Below are 7,186 nucleotides of genomic sequence, written 5' to 3' on the forward strand. Positions count from 1 at the left end.
GCGGGGTGGTAGGGTGAGTAGGGTCGGGAGGAGGAGGTGTAGAAGCGGGGGGCGGAGGAGGAGGGGGAGAAGAGGTGGGATGGGGTTGGGTGGGGTTGGGGTTGTGGGAGGTGTGGGGAGGTGATGGCGTGGGGGTTAGGATGTCCGGGTGGGAGGAGTGTGAGTGTGTGGAATGGGCGGTGGAGGGGGGCATGGAATCGGGAGGGGGAGCTGAAGGGGAGGGTGTCAGGGGTGCGGAAGGGTGGGGGTTGAGGAGGTTGTGGAGTTTTTTATTTTTTGTGTGTGTGAGGAAATTGTGGAGTTGGTGATTGAGATTGAGGAGGAAGCGGAGGATAGGTTGGGTGAAGGGTTGAGGGCAGAGGGAGGAGAGGAGGAGGTAAGCTTGGGAGAGTTGGTGGTCAATGGAGTGGAGGAGGGAACGGGTGGAACGGATGGTGGCACGGATGATGAGGCGGGAGGTGCGGGCAAGGGTGGGTTCGATGAAGGGGGAGGAATAGGGGGGAGCGTGGAATTTCAAGAGGAAGCCACGGGGTATGACGTGATGGCGGAGACAGCGGCTGAGAAAGTTGAGATGACTAGTGTGGCGGGTCTTTTTGAAGAGCAAGTAAGAGAGGTTTTTTGTGGGTTGCAAGCATTGTGGGGGGAAAAAAGAAAGAAAACGGCGAAGAAGGGACTGAAGATGTTGGGTGAAGGAGTGAAGGTCAGGCATGGTGAGAGGATGTGAATGTCGGTGTGGGTGTTATTAGTGGTGAGACAAGGGAAGGACGAGAAAGGTAGAAGGAGAACAGATAAAGGTGAAACAAGTCGAAAAAAGTGGAAAAAAGTGTAAGAGTCACGGACAAATTTTGCTGATGTTCAATCAAGGTTCAGGAAAGGCAGATCCAACGGGAACAGTAATCCAAGGTAATCCGGCGGTTGGGTACATAAAATCCAGTTGAAAGGCCAGGGTCCGTGTGAGCGTACGTCATATAGTTCAAAAACACAATAACAAAAAAACAAAAAAACAACAAGGTGAGGACGTGATATGGATAGTATTATTGGACGCTCAGGAAAGGAAAGAGAGAGTGTATGACGTTTCGGGCGTAGCCCTTCGTCGGAAAGATGGAAAGTTCGGAGAATGGAAGAACGGAGAAAGAGGAAAATGGTACCGATGCCCACGAGGTTACATGATGAAAAGACCGGAAGAGGAGGTGGTGGGGGAAAAGTTCTTTCTAAGATGGGAGAGTGAAAAAGGGAGATGAATATCGGTGCGCGTGCGTAAGTCTGCGAGTGTGTGTGTGATAACAGAACGTGTGTGTGCGTATGTAGGTGTGTGTGTGTGTGTGTGTGCATGGTTTGGTGGTTTATCTGTTAGTGTGTTTGTGTGTGTGTGTGTGTGTGTATGACGTAGTGGAAGAAATTAGTAGCAGGACTGGTTAGTGGACGCTGTAGACAGTGTAGGTAGAAGGTCAACAGGTGGTTGTTTGGGTGTGTGTGTGTTCGTGTTTGTGTGGGGTTGTCGGTGTTAGGTACGTGTACGTGTGTGTGTGTATTTTGTATGTGCGCGTGTGTGTATGTGTATGTTTTCTGTGCGTGCGTGTGTGTTTGTGTGTATGTGTATGTTGTGTGTATGTGCGTTGCTGTGTACGTGTGTGTGCGTGCGTTTGCTATTGTATATGCGTGTGTTGTTTATGCCCATGTGTGTATGATTGTATGCGTGTCTGTGTGAGTGTGTAGTGTTGGTGAGAAGTGTGTGTGTATGTGGGTGTGTGCGTGTGTGTGTATATGTGTGGATGTGCGTGTGTGTGGGATTGTGAGTGTTAGGTACGGGTGTGTGTGTGTGTGTATGTATGTCTGTATGTGTTTCCGGGTGCGCGTGTGTGTATATTTTTTGTGCGTGCGTGTATGTGTATATTGTGTATGTTTTCGTGCGTGCGTATGTGTTATGTATATGAGTGAGTATTGTGTATGTGAGAGGTGTGTGTGCATGTGTGTATATGTGTATGTGTGCCTGTGTGTATATGTGTATGTGTGTCGTGTATGTGTGTATGTGTGTGTGTGTGTGGTTTTATGTATGTGAGGGGTGTGTATGTGTATGTTTATGTGTGTGCGTGCGTATGTGTGCCAGGTATGTGTGTTATTTTGTGTGTGCACTCCTGTGTGTATGTGTGTGCATGTGTATGCGGCTGTGTATGTAGGCGTGCGCGTATATATGGGTGTGTGTGTGTATATATGTGCGTTCGGCTATGTGTGTGTGAGGGCGCGTATGTATGTTTGTCATGTATGTGGGCGGTATATATGTAAGGTGTGTGGGTATTTGTGCGTGTAGGTAGTGGTGAGATAAAAAGTAGAAAAAAGTAAGTCTAATAACAAGAGAATAATGGATATAATGTAAGGGGGACGAGGGGGGGGGGTACATATATATATATATATATATATATATATATATATATATATATATATATATGTATATGTATATATATATATATATATATATATATATATATATATATATATATATATATATATATATATATATACATACATACAAATATATATTTAAACACATATGTATATATATGTATATATATATGTATATATGTATGTATATGTATACATATATATATAATATATACATACATGCATACATACATACATATATATATATATAAATATATATATATATATATATATATATATATATATATATATATATATATATATATATATATATATATATATATATATACACTTCTGTGTGAGTTAGAGGTTGGGAAACCAACCAACTAAGGGATAGATAGTATCTATCTAATATACTGCTGGTAGTGTGCCCAATTATTCATACCCAAGTGCTGGTTATTACGTGACAATAGAGGCACATTCACCATCCAAACTTTATCTGCCTGTCCTTGCAGAACACTAAGGAGATGGCATGGAAGATTTCGTTGCCTCTTGGCAGAAACGACCGTAAGGAACTAGAACCTACTATCAATCTGATCTTTTGCTCTTTTCTGTAATATTAGTACATGTTTATGTAACACATAGTTATTACATGTGTATGTATTCTTCTAATACTTTCTAATACTTTGGAACAAATAGACATACTAGAATATCTACCGGCTGATGTATATCGTTTTTGTATCCTCTCCATTTATATATATAAATTGAAAACGAAATTGAAAACTTACTTTGTTATATAATATCCAAAGGTGAGTGTATAGATTGTGTGTTGTGAATGTGGCACATATATATTTGCTACGTAACCTTTGTATTATGTATACGCTTTGCTCATATTTCTCTTTATCACAATCAGAATGCCAATTATCGTTGGAACAGTTTTTCCTGTCATCGCTACGAATTTTACTGAATTCCATATCGAAGTTCTTGTCCTTTGGCGGCTTTTCTACTTCCTTCCTGGTCGGAAGGAAAATGCGATATCCATCAAGAGAATTCGGATTTCCTTGTACGTCTTTGATTGTGGCATCTAAGGAAATTCGCTTTTGATCGCCTTCTCAATCTATACAGACACGTCCAAGAGTATCTTAGACACGTACATGAAATACTATTATATACATATATTATATTTTATTAAGTAGGTGTGGCTGTGTGGTAAGGAGTTTGCTTCCCAACCACATGCTTCCGGGTTCGGTCCCACTGCGTGGCACCTTGAGCAAGTGTCTTCTACTATAGCCTTGGGCCGACCAAAGCCTCGTGGGTGGATTTGGTAGACGGAAACTGAAAGAAGCCCATCGTATATGTATATATGTATAATGACACATAATATAACCAGTTAATGGTAGCAAGTGGAAACTCGATAAGAAATGAGCAGATAGCCGGGGAAATTTTCAAAGGAAGAACTCCATTCATACAAGTGTTTCGGCCCGTTAGTTCTTGTCACTCTAACAGAACTGGAACAACTTTGGTCATGGCGCCTCCTCCTGTTTTTTTTAAATACCGCCCTTAGTAATGATTGAACTGGGAGCCTTAGGATGGTCTTCTTTCCCTGAACTGTGGTGAATATCGCTCGGCAAGAAGACCACCGCAAGAACTTTCACACTGGATCTATTTAAAACTGGCTTTCTCTCTTACTATTACAGTCGGGGAAATCTCCAGAGGAAGAACTCCATTCATGCAACTGTTTCGGCCTGTTAGTTCATGGAACGCTAATGGAGCCGGGACCACTTTGGCCACGGCTCCGAAGTGTCTTCCTGCTGTTTTCGAAATACCGCTTTTAGTAAGGATTGAACTGGGAGCCTTAGGGTGATCTTATTTCCTTGAACTGTGACCAGCATGAGGACCACCGCAAGAACTTGCACAGTGGATCTATTTCAAACGGGATTTCCCTCTTACAATTACAGCGTATTTCATGCTACAGTACTACCATTTATTCTATGTTTTAATATGGAAGTGTCAACATTTTGCTCAACGGATATACATACACACACACATCTATAGATATTTGCCCTCTTTGTGATGACTGACCAACCGGAAGTAATGTGGTCGATTTTTCATCATCTTCACAATGCTTCTCGTCGTTATTGCTCGCATCATTATCATCACACATGTCGTAGCTTTTATTTTCCATTGTTGTTATTGTTGCTTTGTAAATTTTTCTATGCATTAACTTATTTGTGTAGAATATTTATTTTTATTTGTGTATTATTATAATTCTCTATCAAATCAGTCATCCATCTTTCCATCTATCCATATCTTATTCAACTCGGGCCTTTCATCCTTATCTTAAAGACAAACAATTTGTATATACAAAGAAAAATGTGGATATACATACGTACATAAATACATACAAACATACACACATATATATATATACATGCATATATATATATATATATATATATATATATATATATGCATATATATGCATATATGTTTATGTATGTATGCATGTATGTATGTAAGCATGTATGTACGTACATACTTATATATATATATATATACATATACATATATATATATATTCACATATATGTATTATACTTATTTTATTCATGCATTCATTCTCACACACATACAAATATATATGTGTGTATATATATATATATATATATAGATAGATAGATACATATACATATGTATATACTTATACTACGTAAATATATTGGTAAATATTTATATGTACGTATGTGCATGTATGTACATATGTACATAAGAATAAACACACATAATGTATATATGTATATATAGATACAAGTATATATATGTATATGTGTGTGTATATATATATTGTGTGTGTGAATATGTATGTATTTGTATGTATCTGAATAACAGGAACAACAACAACAACAAAACCACAGATTTCCTTTATAGCTTTTGATGTTATTCTATCTCAAAACTGTCAAAATTTCACCATTGCTATCGTTGGAGAATTTATTAAAAGAACAGTAAAACAATGTCTTCTTTTCGTTTCATCTGTTGGCTCTCTTCGTCTTTTGATTTTTGATTTTTCTGCTTTATTTTTGTACCCTTTTTTTCTTCTATAATCATTTCTTCATTTTAATATTATTTATTTTCTTTCATCTGTTGCTATTTGTTTTGCTGTTTAATTTTTTCAGTTTTATAAGCCCGGCAGAAATTCCTTGCAATGAATTTCAAACATCCCAGAAAAAAAAAAAACGATAGAAAGAAATAAAAGAAGAGAAACAGGGAAACGCTAAAATTTTATCAGAAATATTTTGAAAGCAAACCAAGAATGTTCATTGAAGGTTTAACATATCGCTCGTGCTGCTTGTGTAATTGATGATGTTGTCTTTGTTGTTGTCGATATCTGATTATTTTCCAACACCCGGTTCTAATTCTACCTTACCATATGTCATTCTCTGGGATCACGGTTGTTTTGTTCCTTTCTTTGGTTTTTATTTATTTATATTTATTTCTTTGCATCGACACCCCTAGCTATATATATATGTATATATATATATATATATATATATATATATATATATATATATATATATATATATATATATATATATATATATATATATATATATATATATATATATATGTATGTATGTATGTATGTATGTATGTATGTATATGTATATATGAACATGAATATGTGTAACTCCTTGTGTTGGTATTTGTTTATATAAAAGTGTATATGTATGAGTGTATGAGTATTTAAAAATATACACAAAACTACAAACACACATATAAACAAATATACACGAGCATACATGTATATGTGTATATATATATATATATATATATATATATATATATATATATATATATATATATATATATATATGGGAGAATATACAAATAATAACAACAGACGAGGACAGGTGGTGTAAATAACAAAAGGATATATTAGTATGACGCTCGGGAATATATATATATATATATATATATATATATATATATATATATATATATATATATATATATATATATATATATAATATTTGATAACAGTTTAATTCAGTTCCATGTAACTTAAAGTTTCCTAGGCTCGCCAAACGTTCGTATACTTACGTACACACAACGGTTTCCACTAGTTTCCTCCGACCACATTGCCTTAAAAAGCAATTGTCGGTCCAGGGCTGCAGCAGAAGACACTTGCCCAATATATTGATAGACAGATTGATAGATATGCATACATATATACACACTCGCACATCTATCTATCTATCTATCTATCTATCTATCTATCTATCTATCTCTTTCTCTCTCTCTCTCTCTCTCTATATATATATATATATATATATATATATATATATATACTATGTATGTGTGCGTGTGTATATACATATGTATAAGTGTGTGTATGCGTATGTGTATGCGTATGTGCACGCGCGCGCAAGCATGCGTTCCTGCATCTGTTCGTCCAACACCTTTCAAATGCAAAAATGTTGGCTGAAAACAAAAGACAAAAGAAAATTGAAAGGATGCATGTATATATATATATGTGTGTGTGTGTGTATATATATATGTATGTATGTCTATATATGTATGTATGTCTATATATGTATGTATATATATATATATGTATGGATATATATATATATATATATATATATATATATATATATATATATATATATATATATATACACACATACATACATGCATACATGTACACATACATAAATTTTTGATAAGACTTGCCAACTTGTTTTTTCGTCAAATTTCCTGTATCCATTTTCTTATCTCCATCATTAAAGAGCGAGTAATTCTTTTACTT

The sequence above is a fragment of the Octopus bimaculoides genome, chromosome 21, assembly GCF_046866305.1.
Source record: "Octopus bimaculoides isolate indiv1 chromosome 21, ASM4686630v1, whole genome shotgun sequence".
Classification (NCBI taxonomy): Eukaryota; Metazoa; Mollusca; class Cephalopoda; order Octopoda; family Octopodidae; genus Octopus; species Octopus bimaculoides.